Below are 23,505 nucleotides of genomic sequence, written 5' to 3' on the forward strand. Positions count from 1 at the left end.
ATCGAGAGTAAATATTATGCTCCACACGGGGAAGGAAATACAGTCAGTAATTCGGGCAACGACCAGAAATAAAACCCATCTTTAATCACCCACAAATATTTACGTTCCCCCATGCTACAGACTGAGTTTCAGGGCACAGTCTCCCAAATTACTGCCTCCGGGATGAAAACATTGGAGGAGAGGCATCAGATCCAATCCCCGGCTCCATCAATTACCGGCAATTCAGTCAGCCTCCTTCCACTCAGCTTTCTCTTCATTCCCCCTGGAGCAGAACAGCTATTAACACACACCCAGGGGTTCATGAAATCCAGAGACATGAGCCACATTAAGTGCCTGGTCTAAGTATGTAATCCAAGGATGGCTTCTCTCTCCGGCAAATCCAATGCTAAAAGAAGATATGGCAGGATGACAGGAGAGAAGAACAAAAAATACTTAATGGTCTGGAGGAATGAGACTATGCACCACCTTCCTTTCCTCACAAAGGTAGGGGACTAGGGGGGTGTCATGCTGCATATACTGTGAGACCTACCCCCATTCAGCTTTCCTAATCTTTGTTACAAGGGATGGCTTGAACGGGAGAAACATGTTCAGAAATAAGGGCTATCATAAAAAGTTTTACAAGAGAGAAGACATTACTTTCACTGACTTTCTGATTTCTGGCAATGTGGAAGAGCATAAAGAATACAAGACTTGGGGGTCAGGAGTTCAAATCCTACCCTTTAAGTGTCTGAGATGAATTTCCTTGTCTATTAAATGGAGATGCCGCCTGTGGCGAGAACGACTCACCACATTTATGTAACCATTTTAAAGTTTGCTTTCCTCACAACAATCCTGAGAAGTGAAGGGGATATCACTGCCCCTCTTTTACAGATGAGGAAACTGAGGGTCGGCGAAGCTAGGAAGCGTTAGGAAGGCAGCAGGGTACAATGCCAAGGACACCAACAGATGATTAGAGGAATTGTTTAGGGACGCCAGACCCAGAAGTAAGTAATTGAACCTTACTGTTCATTAAACCCAAAAGACTAGAGTGAGGGCTCGATATTTGGGAGCTAGTGCCAATTGATGAGTTGCTGTAAGTCAAGGATTCACAACCTACTTCAGACACATTACTAGCTGTGTGACAAGTGGCTTAACCTCCCTGTTCCTCAAGTTTATTCATCTGTGAAATGACCTCTAAGGCCCCTTCTCTACATCTAAAATCTCTAAACTGTTTGACAAAGACTGCTGGGAAAACCGAGAAACTGGCTGGCAGCAATTACGTTAAGACTGGCATCTCACACCATATAAGAAAACAGTCATTTACAACTACCAGCATCCACCTGAGGCAGGATGTAAGTATTTCTAACTCCTCTGATTCGCTTGCTGAGGCTTCAGGAGGCAAGTTTGAGTGGGTGTTCAACTGACAACAGCAATCTATTTCTTTCTTTTTTTTTTTTTTAGTGAGGCAATTGGGGTTAAGTGACTTGCCCAGGGTCACACAGCTAGTAAGTGTTAAGTGTCTGAGACCAGATTTGAACTCAGGTACTTCTGACTCCAGGGCCGGTGCTCTATCCACTGCGCCACCTAGCTGTCCCTAGCAATCTATTTCTTAATCAATCTCAAGGCTGTTGTCTAGAGAGCCAAGCAATTCAGTGCAACAATCACTTATCTGGTGTCTATTTGGTTAACTTTCTCTAGAGGAGAAAACATGGATCCTGACCTTTAAGGGGCTGATGGTCCAATGAGCCCTTCTGAACAAAGCACACACATGTGAGACAGGTAGGGAACCATCATTGGGTGAAACCTAGACAGATACTGGATTTCGAAATGGAAAGACATGGGTTCAAATGCTGCCTCAGATGTTAACTGTGTAACCCTGGATTAGTCATTTAACCTATTCAAACCTCAATTTCTTCATCTGTAAAAGGAGAAAATCACTTTCTAAGCTTCCTTCCAGCTCTAAATAAATGATCCTATGATCTGGTGATTTAGTCTAATCTATAAGAGATCAAGCCGCAGAGAGGAGAAAGAAGGGATTTGCCCAAGATCACAAAGGTAATCAATAGTTAAATTTGAAAAAGCTAACTACACTTAGTAACTCCACTTTCTTCCATATAATTTTATTCTAAACCCTCTGCAATTTGGCTTCTGACTCATTATTCAACAGAAACTACTCTTTAGAGTTCCTAAGGGTTGTCTTAATGATGAACAATGAGCTCTTCTCAATCCTCATTGTTCTTGAGGTCTGTCCAGCACAGGCGATCATTCTTGGTCCACCTACCTGTCCTTACACATGCTGTCTCCTTTCCCTGACCTTCAGCCGCATCATGCTCCCTAAGTGTGTCTGCTACTCAAGATTAGATCCTGGGCAATCTTCTCACCCTACACTTATGAGGTGTAGGCAGATGATTCCTACAACTATATATCTGGCCCTACACTATCTCCTGGCCTCCAGCCCCTTTGAATATTTTAAAATGAATTTCCCAAAGATATCGCAGACTCAACAAGTCCAAGACAGAAGTCATTACCTTTCCCTGCATTTGTTTTGAATTTCTTTGATTTCTCCATTATGCCTCTCCCCTCTCTCCTTTCTGGTTTTCTTCTGTATGTTGTCTTTCCCATTAGATTGTAAGCTCAGGAACAGCTAGGTGGCACAGTGGATAAAACACAGGTCCTGGATTTAGGAGGACCTGAGTTCAAATCTAGCTTCAGACACTTGACACTTACTAGCTGTGTGACCCTGGACAAGTCACTTAGCCCTCATTGCCCCACCGAAGATAGATGGATAGATAGATAGATAGACAGATAGACAGACAGACAGACAGACAGACAGACAGACAGACAGACAGACAGACAGACAGATAGATAGATAGATAGATAGATAGATAGATAGATAGAGTCCCTGCCCTCAAGGAGCTTACTATCTTATATTCATATATATATGTGCTTAGCACAGTGCCTGACACATAGTAGGTACCTAATAAAAGTTTATTCACTATCATTGACAGTTTCCCACAAAACCCTCCCCTTTGTTGAACTATCCTATTACTGTTGAGGGAAGGTGGAAAAGGGGATGGGCAGTTATTAAGCACCAATATGTACCAAGCACTGAGCTCAGTGCTTTACGAATATTATCCCATTTGAGCCTCACAACAACCCTGCCAGCATCTCACAGTTAATAAATGTCTGATATTGGATTTGAACTCAAGTCCTCCTGATTCCAGGACCTCCACATTCTGTCCATAGCCTATTCCCAGCTCTATGCACACAATGATAACAAATTTATAAATGTTAACTGAACTGAAAATGTGAATTTGGCAGCTAGGTGTCGAAGCGGATAGAGTGCTGATCCTGGAGTCGAGAAGACCCACCTTTGTGAATTCAAATCCAAGTCTCAGACGCTTACTAGCTGTGTGACCCTGGGCAAGTCACTTTACTCTATTTGCCTCAGTTTCCTCATCTGTAAAATGAACTGAAGAAGGAAATGGCAAACTGCTCCAGTATCTTTGCCAAGAAACCCCAAAGTGGGTCGTGAAGAGTCTGACAACTGAAAAACAACTAAACAACAACAATGTGGATCTGGTGTCAGAGAACTGGATTCAAACTTTGCCTCTGTGACTTACCACCTGTACCATCAGTGGACAAATCTCTCTGGGCCTCAGCTTCCTGATCTGCACTGGATGACCTCTAAAAGGTCCCTGTCAGCTATAAATCAATTATTCTACTTGGACTCCTCGCTGGAAGGACAGTCATGACGTTAAAGCACTAGTCATTTTTTTTTTTTTTAGTGAGGCAATTGGGGTTAAGTGACTTGCCCAGGGTCACACAGCTAGTAAGTGTTAAGTGTCTGAGGCCGGATTTGAACTCAGGTACTCCTGACTCCAGGACCGGTGCTCTTTCCACTGTGCCACCTAGCTGCCCCAGCACTAGTCATTATTAAAAGATGGGGGTGGATCCAATGAACTCCACCCTACTGGACTGGATTCCAGTGACCTCAAAGGTAGAAAAGCAGTCCACAAACATCATAGCACCTCAGATTCGTCCGGTGCCAAACCCCCCCACCACCCAAACTTAAATCCCTCTTTGGCAGTGCTTTCTGAGGTTATTTTAAATCAAACCCCAGTCCAGTGATGACTCCTAGAATTGCACAGGTCTCCCTGGGAAGCTGGCATCAATCCCCAGAAAATGAGGCTGTCTGCTCGATGGACCCTACCAGTAACTCTAATGCACACATGGGCACGGACACACATGCGTGCGCACATACGCTCTTCAAGTAACCTGAGCTGCACCCAGGGGGCTCAGGTGCTGACACAGCAGCTAATGATCTAGCTGGGAGAAAGGTTGGCCCACCACGATCAGGCAAAAGAGGGAAAAAATGTCTGCCGGCAACAGAGAATTACTTAAGCCATGCAGGCAGGAAGAGATAAACAGCTCTGTCTGGATGCTCTTTTCCCCAGGTGTAAACTACTTTCTCCATGCCCTCTCCCCAAACATATGCCTACCACTTCGAGGGGTGCCCAGTTACCCTTCAACTCCTTTAAAAAGGCTTTTCATGTGAGTGATGGTAAAGGATTAGGGGGTTGAGGAAACTGGGAAACAATTTTATGGACTGGCTCTGTTATTGTTATTGTTGTTGTTATTATTATGACAACAGCAAAAAGGTTAGGGAATGAAGCAAAATGGTTATTTACATATGCACAGCTCACCTTACCAAAAGACACATAAAATCTCATCCCTTTAACATCCCTTAGGATATGGGGATTTTTAAAAACTTCTTTTCAAGCTAGCAGGAAGCTTCTTTGATCAATACAAGAAGGCTAGGAGAGCTACCAAGAGCCCTAAGAGACTAAGTGACTTATTCACGGTCACTCCTCTAGTAGTCAATAAATGTGGGGCTTAGATCTGCGGAAGCCGTATCTCCTCTCTCCTACATCAGAATGCCACTTAAAATGTAAAGCCCTGTATAAATATAAGTTGTTATGTCTCGACTATATTATCTGTATTATTATTACCATCATCATTATCAAGAGCTGTAGGAGACAGTGCCACAGGAGCTCACAAGGGGGCGCAGCATGCTCCTTTCCTGTGGCTAGATCACTCTCTCCAGTGCCTGCTCCTTGTCAATTTCACACAAATGGATATTAATCAAACCCGGGAGGGCAGACTCACAGAAGCTCACAGGCCATCTGGTCCAACTCAGACCCCGCCTTCCCCATAATGTCTCTGACAGCTGAGAATCCAGCCCTTCCCTGAATACTCCTAGTGAAAAGAAACTCCCTATTTTCCAGTGCTCTCACTGGTAGAAGGCACATGGGAGCACAGAGAGGAATCTAACACAATAGCTTTGGAGTCAGGACCTGAGTTCAAATCTTGCCTCTGATGCTTACTACCTGAGGGACCATGGGCAACTCTCTGAGCCTCAGTTTCCTCACCTGTAAACTGAGGATGATGGGTTAGATGGCTTCTGAGGTGTCTTCAATGATTCTACAATGTTATGGTAATTAATAATTTCTGTTAGACATGACTGTGATGTATAACCTATAGCAGATTGCTTGCTGGCTTCGAGAGGAGTGAGGGAAGGAGGAACATTCGGAACTCAAAACCTTACAAAAAGTTGTAAAATACTGGCCTTGGATTCAGGAGGACCTGAGTTCAAATCTGGCCTCAGACACTTGACACTAGCTGTGTGACCCTGGGCAAGTCACTTAACCCTCACTGCCCAGCTCAAAAAAAAAAAGAAAGAAAGAAATGTTGAAAACTATCTTTACATGTAATTGGAAAAAATAAAATAAATAATATTTTAAAAAATAATTTGTATTAGAATGCCGTCTAGCTGTGAGTCATGGAAGCCAAATCATCTTCAAGTAAATTAAGTTTCAAGTCAATAGAATGATAATGGAGAGACCCCAGGTAGGTGTGAGCAGGCTGCCACACATTACCAACAAGAGATGATGTCAGCCTGGTAAAGAAGCAAGACCTTCTTCTAGTCCTAGGGCAGGAAGAGCAAGGCATAGATAAGTAAAAGACAGTAAAGGAGAAAGAACACTGGGTCAGAGAACCTGACATGGCCACTCCCTAAGTCTTTGGAGCAAATTTCTGGGCCTCAGTTGTGCCTAACCTGTGGTAGAGTCTTATTGGTCTGAGCAGGCACAGCTAGACACAATGTCCCTTGACCCCAGGTACTGATGTCACTTTGGGTCCTCTTCAAGGATGAAGGACAATAACTAATATAATGGGGATTAGACTCAGTGACTTCTAAGGTCCTTCCATCTCTAGAAGGCTATGATTGTAAGACAGTCCACAGACTCTACTGGTATCCAGGCAATATTTACAAGTAAAATCGCCATACTGGTGTTAGATTTGGTGCATGATACCCAATGGGCTTTAGTCCTCCTGGAACTTAGAACTCCTAAGTCGCTCAAGCAATCCACCAGCTTCAACATCGCCTAGAAGCCGGGATTACCGGTATACACATACCACCGTGCCCACCTTTATGGCTCTTTATATAACATCACATTTGCCTCTCACTTAAGATATTAAAAATCACTGAAAATTAAAATTCCATTTTCCAAGTTCACAGTTCCTACCTCCTGGATCAAATAAGATGATAATAGCATTTGTAAAGTACTTAACAGTGCCTGGCACATAGTAGGCGCCTAACAAATTCTTGTTTCCTTCCTTCCAAGGTGCTTGAGTTGGAGTAAGAAGACATAGGTTCAAATCCAAGCTCTACCATTTGCAATCTATGTGATCCTGGAAGAGTCAACTAACCTCTGTTTAGCTCCATTTCTTTACCTGTCAAATAAATGGGTCCAACTCAATGTTCTCTGAATAGCTGGCTGAACTTGGGAGTCAGGAAAACTGAGTTTAAATCTTGCCTCGGTCATTTCTCAGCTCTGTGACCTCTGCCAAGGCCCAATTTCCTTATCTCTAAAACAGATCACGGCACCTGCCTCACAGGATTAGTGCGGGAAATAAATGAATTATGGATGTAAAATGCTTTGCAAACCTTAAAACACTATAAATGCTGGCTGTCATTAACACCCTAACTCTATCACCAACAAGTAGATACTCAGAGCAGGCTTATAAACCCAAGGTAGGATGAAAATCACTGTCTTCCAAGGAAGCCTTGAACCAGATGAGCACAGAATGTTGAATGTTAAGAGGACTTCATTGACCACCGAGTCCAGACCATCCCCCCTCTAAATAATCCCCACCATAATCCAATCTCTGCTTGCAGACCTGCAAGAAAGGGAACTTGCAGCCCATTCCACTCTAGGATGCCCCTGAGAGCAAGGAAGGCTAGCCTGCCATCAAACTTCTGTCCCCATTTAGGGATCGAAGTCAGCTGGCAGAGTCAATCTTTACTTAACAAGAAGAAGAAAGCACTGGGGCAGCCCCACTGCCTTGGACTGGATCTTTTCCTCACTTGGTAGCTCATACAAATGGATCCTATAGTGTTCTAAATTGGAAGAGAACTCCCAACCATGTAGGCTAACCCATTCCTACCTACACACTTCATGATCTCCAGGGAGAGGGACCCTCCCAAAAGGACATATCCTGATTTTAGACAGTTCTTATGGGACTTTTATAAGCTCTAAGGGACCTGGGTGGGGACAGGATGGAGAAAGTACATAGAGCACTGGACCTGGAGTCAGGAAGACCTGTGTTCAAATTCAGGCTCACACATTTACCAACTGTGCGACCCCGGGCAAGTCACTAAAGCTCTACCTGCCACAGTTTCCTCATACATAAAATAAAGATTTAAAGAAGCGTTCATGAGACAGCTGGGGGTACAGTGGATAAAACACCAGTCCTGGATTCAAGAGGACCTGAATTCAAATCCAGCCTCAGACACTTGACACTTACTAGCTGTCTGACCCTGGGCAAGTCACTTAAACCTCATTGCCCCGCCCAAAAAAAGCATTTACTTCCAAGGTTGCTGAGGACAAAATTGGATTACATATTTAAAGCACTCTATAAACTTTAAAGGGCTATATAAAGGTTATCTATGATGAGGACAATGATATAAACATTCAGGAAAGGCTTACTATGTGCCAAACACCTGGGCAGCTAGCTAGCTGTTTCAGTGGCTGGAGCACTGGGCCTGGAGTCAGGAAGACCTGAGTTCAAATCGGACCTCAGACACTTACCAGCTATGTGACCATGGGCAAGTCACAACCTCTGTTTGCCTTAATCCACTAAGTGAAGGAGATGGCAAATTACTCCAGTATCTTTACCCAAAAAAGCCCATAAACAGTATTGCTGTACTATGGTCCATGGGGTCACCAAGAGTCAGACACGACTGAACAACAAATATGCCAAGCACTGCGCTAAGTGCTGGGAGCACAAATATGAAAAAAGAAAGATGACGCTGTTCCTTATGAATCAGTCTCTTTGCAGCTTCCACCCACTGCTTTTAGCTCTCCCCTCTGCGTCCACAGCATCCTTTCAATGTCTCCCCCATCTTATCCCACCTCGGCCTTCTCTTCGCTAGGCTGAATATCCAGTTTTTTCAATGTTCCTCATATGGAATGGCCTTTGGAACCCTTCACAATCCTGGCTGCCCAGCTTGGACTGTCTCTGATTTATCAATGGCTTTGTTAAAATACAGTGTCCAGAACTGAATGCAAACAGGGTCAGCTCCTTCAAGGGCCAGGTCATGTCATTCCCTGACATTCATTTGAAGGACCACTTAACTGGGCCTTCACAAGTACATTCATTATTATTGGTCTCATCCCATTTAGGCTAAAACCCTGGAAGTGTCCTGTCGCCCAAGGGAATAACAAGACCCAAGGGAATGATACTCAAAATAGGTTATCAATAAAAAAGAAATAAAAGAAGTCATCCCACAGAGAAAACCACGGATGACGCGAAAGCCGGTTTTTCCTCCTCCTAAAACCAAATCGTAACAGAGACATTTTGGCAAGGGGAAACATTTTTATGAAATTTTCTCCCCTTTTCATGGAGGAAGAACAAGGAATTCCCCAGAACTGGCAACATTGAGCACAATGCTAGACTTGGAGGCGGGAAGACCTGGTTCAAAACCCACTTCGGACAACAGTAGCTGTGACCCTTAGGCAAATCACACAAAGGCCTGTTTCCTCATCTGTAAAGGAAGTCGAGCTAGAAAACCTCTATGGTCCCTTCCAGCTTGAAATCTATGGACTCTTGAGCCTAAATCACGGATCGCTTTAAGACTGACAGCCATAGTTCCAATGAGGATCAATCAAGGCTCTCACAAACCAAAAAGGCATTTAATTCAAGCTGTTTGGGTTTATAGGAACACACCAGAAAAATTAAATATATAAAATACAGACATACATATATGGCCATATATACATATACTTATATATCTATACCTTGTATCTACATATGTATCTCTTATATATCTACAATGTGTGTATGTATATATATACATACACATACATATATACATACATATATACACACACACATACACACACATAAAACTTCTATGTTATTAACAGCACCTTGGTGGGTTTCAAATGAGATCATGGATACAAAGTTCTTTACAAACCATATTGTACTATAGAAATGTCAGGGGCAGCTAGGTGGCACATTGGATAGAGCACCGGCCCTGGAGTCAGGAGGACCTGAGTTCAAATCCGGCCTCAGACACTTGACACTTACTAGCTGTGTGACCCTGGGCAAGTCACTTAACCCCAACTGCCTCACTAAAAAAAAAAAAAACCAAAAAAAAAAAAATGAGCTGGAGAGGGGCAGCTAGGTGGCGTAGTGGATAGAGCACCGGCCCTCGAGTCAGGAGTACCTGAGTTCAAATCCGGTCTCAGACACTTAACACTTACTAGCTGTGTGACCCTGGGCAAGTCACTTAACCCTCATTGCAGAGAGAGAGAGAGAGAGAAGGAAGGAAAGAAAGAACCTGGAGAGCTAAAATTGATGCATTGGCAGGCCTGAGTCTGTGTGACCCCTCTGCCTCTCTGGAGCTCAATTTTCCCATCCATAAAACAAGGAGTCTTCTCTTAGGAGACCCTCTGAAGAGGCCACCCCTCTGCTCCTAACTATCTGTGAGCTACCAAGTGAATGGCTGCAGAGAGAAGGAAGTAGAAAAGAAAGCAAACCACCACAACAGAAAGGAAACTGACCCCGGGCCCTTACAATGGAATGCCCATGTTTGGTCCCAGAGAAGAGATGAAAAATGGCACTGCTGTCTCCCTTTTTTGCAGAAGAGTATGGGGGGGGGGGCCCCCACATGGAGTATGGTTGGCTTGTTGTTTAGTATTGCTGATCTGCTTTTCCCCCCTTCTTGTTAAAATTCTTTATTAGAAGGAGTCATTTGTAGGGGAGGGATGTTTCCAGATAACAGCAATATAAAACCAAAAGACATCGTTTGAAATTGAACATAAGTAGAATATAATGATAGAAATTTAAAAAGAAAACGTACCTCCTTTTGTTGGGGAGGAAAAGGAACCTTACAGATGTGGAATGGTACATATGCTGCCAGATGTGGTCTGTCTTGCTGATTTCACTCAACTTGTTATTTATCAATATTTTTGTTATAAGAGAAGGCTCACTAGCTGTGTGACCCTGGGCAAGTCACTTAACCCTCGTTGACCCGCAAAAGAAAGGAAGGCTCACTGGTTAGGAGAGGAGGAGGTGTATATTGGGAAACAAATGATATAAAAACAAAAGCTATCAATGAAACTTTTTTTAAAAATTAGTTGACAGAGACAAGAACTCTTAAGGACAGAAGTACAGAGAAAAGAAAAGAACTATAGCATGTGACCGCAAGCAAGAAGAGACTCAAGTTTGTCCTTCAAAGTTTGCAAAGAATGTGCCTTACATAACCAACCTTATTATTCCAAGTGAGTCTATAATAGGGCACACCACTCTGACAGCAGTGTAGGAAAGAGAATTTAAAAACAAGAAGAAAAAAATAAAACCTTTGGTGTCGCAATCCTAGTGCCTGTTATTATTACAGATATAAGGGTGTCCAATTTGGTAGGATGATCGAGTCTGCTTGTTCAGTCTGAAAGGACTATGATGACCCACAAAGAGTAAAATTACTAAGGATGGACATTCGGTAGGAGATTAAAGGAGTGGGGGGAAACAGAGGCTAGATCTGTGGCTTCAGTCACACAAAAAATTCCCAGTGTGCAAAGTCCCTCCACCGGTGTTGACCGCCAACTTCTACAATTATTTTAGAGTTGTCCAGGGATACTGAAGGGACAAGTGACTTATCAACTGTCACAGAACCAGTATATGGTCAAGGCAGATTAGGACCCAGGTATCTGCCCCTAAGTCCAGACCCACTCTCAACAATAACATTGAGGTCCCTAAGAATCTGCTTGCTTCTCTTCTCTCATTGGTCAAGGTAAAGAATCAGAAGCAGTTCCAAAGGAAAAGGAAAAGACACTTTCTTTGATGAAAGAAGGAAGGTCTGGTTCCCAGTCTCAAGAGCAAGTCCATGGGGACACAGGAGCTTTCACAGAGAGCAGAGTCACATAGTCACATGCCTATTTCTCCTGTCTGGGGAATTCTCTATTAAAGGCTTGGTGCTACTGAGGCATCCCCTCTATCAGAACAGTACAGTCTGAAAGAAGTACAAGCTAGACTAAAACAAAGGGATCTTTGGTTTCACCATGGTTTATCCACAGATTAAAAAAAAAAAAAACATGGTCAGGGGCAGCTAGGTGGCACAGTGGATGGAGCACCGGCCCTGGATTAGGGAGGACCTGAGTTCAAATCTGACCTCAGACACTTGACACTAGCTGTGTGACCCTGGGCAAGTCACTTAACCCCAATTGCCTCACCAAAAAAAAAAAAAAGTGATACAAGACAAAATATTGGGGGGGGGGGGATTTTTATATATAGCAAAAATAATAATAATAACAAAAAGTAAATGCCATCATGTCTATAAGACCCTTCACAAATGGTCACGCAGCTCTAACTAAAGAACCTCCAGGGATGGCCATCTCTCCCACTTTCTGATCCATCCACCCATCACTCCCCTCTTCAAGAAGTTGTAATTTTGTCCTATTGCCTCTAGGATAAAACGACCGCCTCTGGTTGACATTGACAGTCCTTTGCAGTTCCTAGTAAGTAGAAAATCTGGCACATAGTAGGTGCTTAATAAATGCTTGTCAGTTGACTGACTGATTCACACTGCTTCTAGCCTATGTCTATTCAAGGCTCACTGCACTCCCCATTTTGTATATTATTTCAGCCAACTGGCCTGCTTGCTCTTTTTTCACACACTACATTCTATCTCCTACTGCCACACTTTTACAGAGACTGTTTCCCAATCCAGGAATACATTCCTCGCTCACCTTCCTTTCTTAAAATCTCTAACTCCCTGGGGCTGCTAGGTGTTGCAGGGGATAGAGCACCGGCCCTGGAGTCAGGAGTACCTGAGTTCAAATCCAGCCCCAGACACTTAACACTTACTAGCTGTGTGACCCTGGGCAAGTCACTTAACCCCAATTGCCTCAATTAAAAAAAAAAATCTCTAACTCCCTTTGAAGCTCATTTCAAACTCACTGCATACCCAAGGCCTTTCCAGATGTCTCCAAGTTTTTAACCCACCTTCACCCATCCCCAACTACTTTTTTTTAAAAGGCAATCAGGGTTAAGTGACTTGCCCAGGGTCACACAGTTAGTACATGTCTGGGGCTGGATTTGAACTCAAGTCCTCCTGATTCCAGGGCCAGTGCTATATTCACTGCCATTACTTTCTATTTACTTAACTCTGTGTGTTTGTGTGTTTCCCTATTCCCCACACCAGAAAAAAGTAATTACCTTAAATGCAACATCCTTTTATGTAGTTGTTTTGTTTTTATATTGTCAGTGCCTAAAACAGGACAGGTTCCTGGCAGACAGCTGGCACATAATAAATGTCTTGATAAATAAGCCAATTAGTAGAGCCCTCCTCCCCCAATTCTGTAACCTGTGCCCCATATTTACCCTCGGAGGATGAAGAACATTCCCTCTTTCAGATGGAGAAGAACCCTTTAAATCCTTGAAGACAGTTACCTTGGGGCCTTCCTAAGTCTCTCCTCCAGTCTAAACATCTAGGCCTAGATCCCTCAATTCAGCAGACAATCAGGCATTTATCAAGTGCCCATTTTATGCCAGGCATGGTCTTCAAAGGGCATGCCCACCAGACTGCTCAGCATCTCAGTAGCTCTCCTCAGGACCTGCTCCCATCTTTCTTCTGTACTGACCTCAAATATCCCTGGATTCAGGTCCTCAGAAGTTTCTGGCTCTTATTGCTTGGTATTGAAATCCTAGACCAGGATGTTCCAGTGTATTCTTTTCAACCCGGACCACAGGAGGCAAAAACTGTTTCAAATGCATGGATTGACAAATTGATATTAGATTTGGGAATGAAAAAAAGTGAACTAAGCAGAGTATTGGCTTAGAGCAGCTCGAAAGTCGATTACTTTCTCAGTCTAATAGGTGGTTTTTTAAATGATAGATTCATTTAAAAGGTGTTAAGGTCATAAATTGTAACCAAGCTAATTTAATCTTCAAAAATAAAAAGCTAAACTAAATCACACACTTGATTCTGGAAAATGATTCTGCTTTAGTAGCTGATAAACCACTTTCCCCTCTGTAGGAACTAGTTATTATTTACCAAAATGACAAAACATACAAATAGCTCCCAATTAGATTGCACTTGAAGGCTTACAAAGTAAATACTCTTCCCACTATTGGTGGTGAAAGTACTTTTTACAGATGAGGGAACCAAGAAACAAATGGGGAGGAAAGTGACTCACCTAGTTAAGACAGTTAATCTGAACAGGGACTTGAGTCTTCTGAATTTACCAACCATCATCTCTTTTCCTACATGCCAATACTAATTGTCTGTGGTATCTAATCAACTCTGAAGGTCTGGGGGTCTTAGTAGACTGCAAGTTGAAAAGGAATCAACAGTATGATATAGCAGTCAAGAGAGCTAATGTAATCTTTTGGTTTTATTGAGAGAGGCATAGACAGCTCTTCCAGGTGAAAGTCCTGCTGTCCCTCGCCCTGGCTAGACCATATCCAGAGTCCTGGGTTAAATTCTAGACACCAATAAGTGGGAAAACACTACAAAGGAAATGAACTGAGATGGTGAGGGGCCTTGAGAGCCTGCCATGTCAATCAATTAGCACTCATTAAATGCCTACTAAGTGAACTGTACTAGGCTCTGGGGATACCAGTTCCTACCCTCAAGGGAGGTTATGGTCTACTAGGGAAATAATGTGCACATATATAAGGACATAGAAATAAAGGGTGTGTCCCAAAAGTCTTAGGGGAGTCTAAAGTGTTTCAAGCTTAAAATGGCACTGAGACTTTTGGGACACTGTGCAAAGAGAACAAGAGAGGCAGAGGAGGGCACTAGCAGCTAAGGATATCAAGAAAGGCCCCATTCTACACTTGCACTGTGTCTTGTAAAAAGAGAGGGATTGAACAACATGTAATTGAGGAGGGAGTATGTTCCTGGCATTGGGCACAACCAGTACAAAGGTGTGAAGGTGGGAGATAGAGTACCAAATGTGACAGAGAGAAGGCTAGTTAGGCTGAACCATTATGTTTAAGGAAGGGGAGTAATATATGATTGCTGGTGGGACAGCTAGGTGGCGCAGTAGATAGAGTACTGGCCCTGGATTCAGGAGGACCTGAGTTCAAATCCAGCCTCAGACACTCAATACTTACTAGCTGTGTGACCCTGGGCAAGTCACTTAACCCCAACTGCTTCACCAAAAAAAGATAATTGCTGGCAAAATAGTTTGTGAAAAAACAACCTATAGCTTAATACTGTAGGCACTTCCTCAGGTGAGTTTAAGAAAATCACTCTTATCACACCCCTAGGGGGGAGAAGAATTTGAGGCAAGGATACCAATTAGGAATCAGAAGAGAGAGATGGAAGAGGCAGAAACAGCAAGATATGGCATATGAGTATCCACTAAATGAACTAGGAGTGTTTGGCCTGTTAAGTCTAGGGAAGGCAATACTTAGGGGGACATGAGAGCTATCTTCAAGTATTTCAAGGACTATCACATGGCAGAGAGATTAATCTTGTTCTCCTTGGCCCCCATGAGTAGAGCTAAGAGTAATGGGTAGAACTTGCAGAGAGAGACATTAAGGCTGGATATCAATGGGAAAATTCCCTAAAATGAGTTCTACCAAAAGTCAAAAGGGCTTGCTGTAGGAAGTTATGGGTCCTTTCTCACTAGTGGTCTTCAGCAGCACCAGGAATCACATTAGGCCCTGGGATAATTTTAACATTTGTATCCAGTATTTAAATAAAGGCACAAATGACAAGTTGACCAAATTTGAAGATGACACAAAGCTAGTAAGGCTAGTTAAAAGACTGCATGACAGGATCCACAAAGATCTCAACTGGCTAAAATGCTGGGCTCAGGGGCAGCTAGGCAGTGCAGTTGATAAAGCACTGGCCCTGGATTCAGGAGGACCTGAGTGCAAATCTGGCCTCAGACACTTGACACTTAGTAGCTGTGTGACCCTGGGCAAGTCACTTAACCCTCATTGTCCTGTGACAAAAAATGATAATAATAATAAAAAATTAAAAATAAAATGCTGGGCTCAGTTTAATAAAGAAAAACTCAAGAGGGGTAAATGTCTTACCCTTGAGTTAAAAAAAATCCACTTCACAAATAAAAGATGGGGGAGGCATGGCCAAACAGTAGTTGGTCTGAAAAAGATCTAGAGGTTTTTGTGAGCTTCATGTTCGAAATGAGTTCAAAGAGTGTTATAGCAGCTAAAAAACTGATGTGGACTTTGTTCCAGGAAGATCCTAGGACCGGGGATTCAACAATTCCACCATCCTTGGCCTTTCTCAGATTCCATCTCCAGTATACTATTCAGTTCTGGACTTGGGCATTTTAGGCAGGACCCTGGACAGCAACCACAGAATTGCCTACTAAAAGAGGCCTTAAAAGGTGATTTAGTCCAACCAATACAAGAACAAAAATACCCTCTAGGGGGCAGCTAGGTGGCTCAGTGGATAGAGCACCAGCCCTGGAGTTAGGAGGACCTGAGTTCAAATCTGACCTCAGACACTTGACACTAGCTGTGTGACCCTGGGCAAGTCACTTAACCCCAATTGTCTCACCAAAAAATTTAAAAAATTAAAATAAAAAAAAAATACCCTCTAGAATCAGAGGTCCTTATCTGTTGAAGCCTCTGGACCCCTTCTCAGAATAATGTCTCAAAAATACATAAAATAAAATAGGTATAAAGAAAGTCAATAATGAAGCAACACAATTTTCCTGGTTTTTTTTTCTAATTCATAAATCCTAGGACAAGAATTCTGGCACTAGATCATATCAATAACTGGCCATCTATAATCTGCTCGAAGGCATTCATTCAAGTGCTGAGGAATCCACTACCATTTGGAATATCCCATTCTACTTTTGGACAGTTCTAATTGATAAAAGTCTTCACAACAACCCTGGGAAGTAGGTGCTATTTATGATTCCCATTTTAGAGTGGAGAAAACTGAGGTAGACATGGGCTGAATTGAAACTTAGGTCTTCCTGTCTCTGGGTCCAGCATCCTATACACTACACCACCTAGAAGCTGCTCATGTCTACATGATGCCTTCATATTTGCAGAATATTGCATATGGCCTTCCCTGCCCCGCCCCCCCCCCCAACCGCTCTGAGGTAGGACCAAGGATAGTAACTCTAGAACTGGATAAAATCATAGAGTTAAGCAGGGAAAGGGTTTTGCCACTTCACGGTATCAGAGGTAGAATTGGAACCCAGATCCTTTTACTGTGTGACCCTGGACAAGTCACAAATCCTGTTTGCCTCACTTTTTTCATCTGTAAAATGAACTGGAGAAGGAAAAGGCAAACCATTCTAGTATATTTGCCAAGAGAACCCCAGACGGGGTTACAGTCAGACAAGACTGAAAGGAATAAACCACCACCTCTTACACCAAACACATCACAATACACACGCAGTGCAAAGAAGGGGAAATTAAGGCTCAGTTTGGGAAAGTAACTTGTCCGGTCACAGTGCCAGTAGATATATATCTAAAGCAGGATTTGAACCCAGGTTTTGGTTGCAATGAAGTTCCTTCCAACTCTGATATTCTGTGAAACATATCTTAAGCCCTGAAGAGGGCTTTAAAAAGATTGGGGGTGGGGGGTAGGGGAATACAGCTAGGTAGCGCAGTGGATAGAGCACCGGCCCTGGATTCAGGAGGACCTGAGTTCAAATCCGACCTCAGACACTTGACACTTACTAGCTGTGTGACCCTGGGCAAGTCACTTAACCCTCATTGCTCCCCCCCCAAAAAAAAAGATTGGGAGAAAAGATTAGGGGGGAAAAAACTCAAAATTGAGTGAGTGCATGCTTTCCCAAACCAGAATTATCAGAACATGTAAGAAAAGCAAACAAACAAACCCACCGCTCTCCTCTGCCTCAGAAACAAGTCATGGGCACACACAATCTTTCTTTAAAAGCTTAATAAGTAACCAAAGCTAACAGATTTTTTAGAGCATCCAAATCATTCTTCATATCAGGAGAACCAAGTGGCCATTTGCACATGCCCTCCATGAATGCCAGACAAGAAGCTGCTGTGTGCATGGGACTGCCAGAAGGCTCCACTCCAGATTCCCAGGGTCTAACATTCACCTGACCTGGGGGAATGTCAAGACCCTCAAGTGCAGGGTGAGCTAACACGGCCTTAGGGGAGCAAGAGCAAGCTCTGATATTCCTCCTACCCTGGCTTTGATAGGCCCTTGGGATGCACAAATTAATATGTTAACTTACATTTCTAGATCTGTCAACAAGCATGGATGAAGGCCCTGCTATGTGGGATGCACTCACTGTACTGGGTGCTGACAAAAACAGTAAAAAATAATGGATGTGAAGATTTGAGAAGCACAGGAAGACTTCTATGAACTGATGCAAGGTGAAGGAGAGCAGCCTTTACAATGAATGAGTGCCACAATGCAAGGCAAAAAAACCAAAAGACATCAGAACTTCAGTCAGCATAATGATAAGCCATGACTCCAGAAGATCGGGGGAAGAGAAGGGGAAAGGAATAAGCGTTTACAGAGTGTCTATTAAGTACCAAGCGCTCTCTCTTGGCAGAGAGGTGGACTCCTAAAGTGGAATGAGGCACATCATAGCTTAATCTGTTTGGCTTAACTATAATCTTTTGTTGTTCCAAAGTGAGGAAATTGTTCCAAAGAGGGAGTAAGTGGGAGGGAACAAGGGAAAGAAGGAAAGAACAATTAAAGCATTGGAAAAGAAAAAGCATCAATGGTAGGAATATGATGACATAGGCAAACACACAGCCTTCCGACAAAAATGAGCCTCCTTAAAATGACCAAGTAGCCCAGTACACAAGAAAAGCTCCTGGCAAAGCATGAGGATATGGGCATTGTGACAGACAAGCAAAGATCAGGTTGGACTGCGTGATCCCTTCCAACTTGGATTCTGTGAAAGAAGGAACAAGATTCTAATCCCAGACCTGTTATTTTCTACCACTATGATTGTGATAATTCACTTGACCTCTCTGGATCTCAGTTTCCTCCTCTTTAAAAAGAAAACGTTGAGGGGCGGCTAGGTGGCGCAGTGGATAGAGCACCAGCCCTGGATTCAGGACTACCTGAGTTCAAATCCGGCCTCAGACACTTAATACTGACTAGCTGTGTGACCCTGGGCAAGTTACTTAACCCCAATTGCCTCACTAAAAAAAGAAAAGAAAGAAAAGGTTGGCTAGAGCACCGGCCCTGGATTCAGGAGGACCTGAGTTCAAATCCAGCCTTAGACACTTGACACTTACTAGCTGTGTGACCCTGGGCAAGTCACTTCACCCCAACTGCCCCCCCCACACACAAAAAAAACCCCAACAAAGAACAAACAAACAAAAACAACAAAAAAACAAAAACAAAAGGTTGGGCTAGATCTGGGGTTCATGTGTCATGGATTCCTTTGGCCACCTGGGGAAGCCTGTGAACCCCTTCTCAAGGTAATGCATTTAATGCATAAAATACATCAGATTACATACAAAGGGAACAAATTATGAAGTTATCAAAAGAAATTTTTTTCGGGAGCAGCTAGGTGGCACAGTGGATAAAGCACTGGCCTTGGACTCAGGAGTACCTGAGTTCAAATCCAGTCTCAGACACTTGACACTAGCTGTGTGACCCTGGGCAAGTCACTTAACCCTCATTGCCCTGCAAAAAAAAAGAAAAGAAATTTTTTCCCCCAAAATTTCCTGTACTTGGGAGCCACTGGATTAGATGGGTAAATGAAAAAAAAGGGGGGGGGGGATGAATTAAAGAAAAAAGATTTGTTTAGCAGTGTTCAACACAGGTAATAAAAATACAAAACAAGGTAATAATTGCCCTGGAGGAGAGAATACAATTATAATACAATAAATATAAGACCAAATCTCTGGGAAATCATAAGGACAGATGTGAGCCAACCAGGCAATCCACTGAGGCAAGGATAGTGTTGGTCTAATTAGAGTTCTCAGGTAGAAGAGGATCCTGAGGGCAGAGCTGCAGGGCTGGGAGGAGGAGGCTGCAGCTAGCAGAGCTCAGTGCTGAACAGCTCAGTTTCTCCAGGGTATGGTCTCTGGGAGCCAATTTGAATGGCAGCCCCTAGGATCCCTTCCCATTCCATAATCCAATGTTCTTTGGGGCTGGGTTTTTAGGGGAGGGGTGGGGGGATGTTGATGAGGCAACATGGTTTAGTAGGTAAAGTGCTGGATTTGAAGTCAAATGACCTTGGGTTCAAATCCTCAAGCGTGGCATTGGAACAAGTAGCTATACTTCTCTTGGATCTCATCTATAAATGAGGGGGTTGAACTAAATGACCAGTAGGCTGTCTTCACCTCAAGAGTGATGATCCCCTGATTTTATCTCTAAGATGGGGAATTCCCAGTATGGAAATGCTTTCCACCAATGGGGAACTTAAAGATTCATGGACAATTGCCTGTGGCACTGAGAGATTAAGTGATTCATTCCTGGTCACAAAATCTATTAAATATTTCAGTTTAATAGTCACTTCCTGGTGAGCATGGTGGTCCATGCCTGTCATCCCAGCTACAGGGACCTCTTGAGCTCAGGAGTTCTGAGATACAATAGGTTAAGCTGATCACAGATCATTAGTAGCATCAAATCCATGAATATACAGCCTGGTCATTTAAGGAAACGTTCAGTGTTTAACATAAACAACAATACCTATCATGTACTAGGAGTACCTATCATGTACTAGGCACTGTCCTAGGTACTGAGAATAACAAACAAAAATGAGACAGGTCCTGCTCTCAAGAAGCCTACCACAAGCCCTACTGCTAGCCAAGTTTATCCAAAGTAGAACTTGAACCTAGATTGTCTTGACTGCATGGTCCCTGCCCGGCTGCCCTTCTTTGCCCATTATGTAAAATGTGTACAGACAGACACAAACACAGCCATTTACAGTCTGGTTCTTGGCCGGCTGGTTGTTCTCAGCTTGCCTGCTCATTTTTCTTTTCTGTCCCTATGTTCTAGTTCATTTATACCTATACTTGCTGACGGAAGTAAGGACAAAATCTGTATATTTCTTTTAAAAAGACCTAGTCTGAGTTTCACTCATTGAAAAGTCATTGTTGACACTGAAATGCAAATTAACCCCTGCAAGCTATCTTTACCCTTCCTGCTGGGTTCTAGTCAATGATTTTGAAACTTTCCATGGGCTAAGCACACGTTGAGTGTTTCATAAATCCTGGATGAGAGGATGGCCGTGTTTAAGCCACCTAGTTTGAGCTCATCTCTCTAAGTGATGGTGCCCAGACCCCCAAACTGCTGACCTGGCTTCCTAAACTCATGCATATTTACCAGGCAGATGAATGGGGATTAGCATCAAGCCCAGCCCAATCCCTCAACATTTATTTACTATCAAACCAAGGTATTAAAAGGGAAGAGCTTTCTTTGCAAACTGTAGTGTGAGCTAGGTCTTCCAGTGGCCAGCAAAGTCCATGGGTTCTCTCTCCACTAGTACTCATCCATAACCGGTTCTCTCCACTGCGCCATGCCTTGAGGCTTTTCATAAATGCTTGTGGAAGAAAAGGGACTGGGACTCACTCTTTGAGATCCCCACCAACCCTGTGATCCTATTAGTCTATTATAGAAAGTGGTTTTATTCCTCTATGAAATATCTCCTTAACTCTGGGAGCAAGTGAAATCCAATACTAGCCATTGGGTTTATTATATTCAGATGATTTGGGGAGAATCATCACCAATAAACTTAGTCACTTCCTCAAATGTACTCACAACTGTCTAGAATACATGAATGGGAGTTTCTCTACAATAGGATCTGAAGAAAATACCACGTAAGCCCTAGCAGTCCAAGTCACCTAAATATTTAAACTATTTGGCCTGTACCAACAATCAACCAATCAAAGCATCAAGTATTTATGACGGGCTTACTTGCCAGACTGTGGACTAAAGGAGGAAAACCAACCCACACAGCCCCTGCCCTGTAGAAGCTTACATTCTGCTGGCTTCTACTGCTCAACAATTGTTTCAATAATATAAAGAACCCGAAGGCCCAGGAGGAGGAAAAAGTCTGTCCCCTTTGTTCCCCAGGATCCCAGCATAGGTCTGGGCACATAATTGACACTCAAGAAATAGACAATGATTGGGATCCAAGCATTCCCATCCTGGCCATAAAGCATCTGTCACTTCATTTCTGGGTCTCACAGATCTGTAAAAAGCTACTGAATCTGAGCTTCATTTCCAAGAAAACAAATGGAATGAGCCAACTGCCTTAAATTAGTTCAAACTCAACAAACAGGAAAAGGAGGAAAAAACTTTTTGACCTCCAAGCCCCTACTGGGAGAGTTGGAAGCCTCCAATGTATTCACCACTACCTACTATGTGCTAGACACTGTCCTAGGTACTGAGGACAACAAATACAAAAATGAGACAGGTCCTGCTCTCCAGAAGCCTACTATCAGTCAGTATTTATCCAAGTAATACTGTAATCCAAGTAAGTGATATTCAGTTCAACTGATCATTTATTAAGCTCTTGCTCCTGTTATAATAATAACAGCTAACATTTCTTTTTTTTCTTTTTCTTTTTTTTTTTTAAGTGAGGCAATTGGGGTTAAGTGACTTGCCCATGGTCACACAGCTAGTAAGTGTTAAGTGTCTGAGGCTGGATTTGAACTCAGGTACTCCTGAATCCAGGGCCGGTGCTCTATCCACTGAGCCACCTAGCTGCCCCAACAGCTAACATTTCTATAGCACCTACTCTGCTAGACACAGTGCTAAGCACTTAGCAATTATTATCTCACTTGATCCTCACAGCAACTCTCCAAAGGGCATAGGCCGATCTCATAGGCCCAATGTGCTCCCCCAAAGCAGTTTGTTCTACTTAACAACAGAGCTGAGGAATGATAGAGATGTAGCCCTTTCTAATACCTGATATTCCTAATAGCTGGCATTTATAGAACTATTATTATTATTCCCAAGTCACAGTTGAGGACACTGAGGTAGAGATAAAGGGTCTCACCCAGGGTCACAAGTGTATGAGGCTGGATTTGAACTCAGGTCTTCCTGACTCCAGGACCAAAATGTTCTACCTACTGTGCTACCTAATTACCTTTTATATGCCAAGGACTGAGAGAAACAAAAACACTTCAATTCCTATACTCAAGCACTTTACATTCTAACACCGAAAAGAGTCTGCTTGATGTGGGAGATAGAAAACAATTAAATACATAAAATTAAATGAGTGCTAATCTACTGGCCTTTCCCTTAGGATGCTAACTGTTTAAGGAACTTTATGTAGATTGATGAATAACCTTATAGGACATTCCAAATTCTCCATGAGCATGAGGATGAGGATGATGGCAGATGTATGCAGTTACAAACAAAATGCTTTAAAATTTAGAAAACATTTTGTGTACATTCTCTCTTGATTCATACAGCAATGCTCGGTAGTATCGTATTATTACTATTCCCATTTTCCAGATGAAGAGACAGAGCTGCAGAGAGGATGGAATGATTTCTTTAATGGAATGGCTATATTATATAGATGAACTTCACCATCCAATCTCCCACCTGGAATTAGGAGCCAGCCTCGGGTGATGGAGCCCTGGTCTGGGGGAGCATGATGGAGCCCAGGTAGACCTCAGCCAGGAGAGAATTCAGGAGCTTGTCTGGCAGCTGCCTGACGTAGCTGACCTCATGTCCTAAATTAGTGAACCAAAGGAAGGGCACATGCCAAGAAAATCGCTGACTAAAGCCCCACATGCTAGGACTCTACAAAGAAGGCAGATTCAGGACTGGGCAGGAAACAAAAATCCGCTTGGAACGCTCCCATCCCAAGAGCCCAGTACCAAATACTGCAGGCTCCTTCAGAGAAAGGGAAAATGAGTGGAGGACTGGGCCACTCTGCCCCCTGGTTGTTTTGAAAACAGACACACGTTTTTCTTATTCCTTCTCTTTTTTCCCCCAGTGGAAGAGGTGGGAGGGATAAAAAAAAATGTGGTAAAGTAAGAAAAAAATTTAATTTAAAAATA

At 43.0% G+C, this 23,505-nt stretch overlaps 1 protein-coding gene across 4 annotated transcripts in view; it reads right to left on the minus strand.

Annotated features, from left to right (window-relative positions):
• The window catches only part of PRKCZ (protein kinase C zeta), a 249,670-nt gene that overhangs the window by 167,895 nt on the left and 58,270 nt on the right, over window positions 1–23,505 (minus strand). The window lies entirely within an intron of this gene.

Source organism: Dromiciops gliroides, chromosome 3 (genome assembly GCF_019393635.1).
Source record: "Dromiciops gliroides isolate mDroGli1 chromosome 3, mDroGli1.pri, whole genome shotgun sequence".
Taxonomy (NCBI): Eukaryota; Metazoa; Chordata; class Mammalia; order Microbiotheria; family Microbiotheriidae; genus Dromiciops; species Dromiciops gliroides.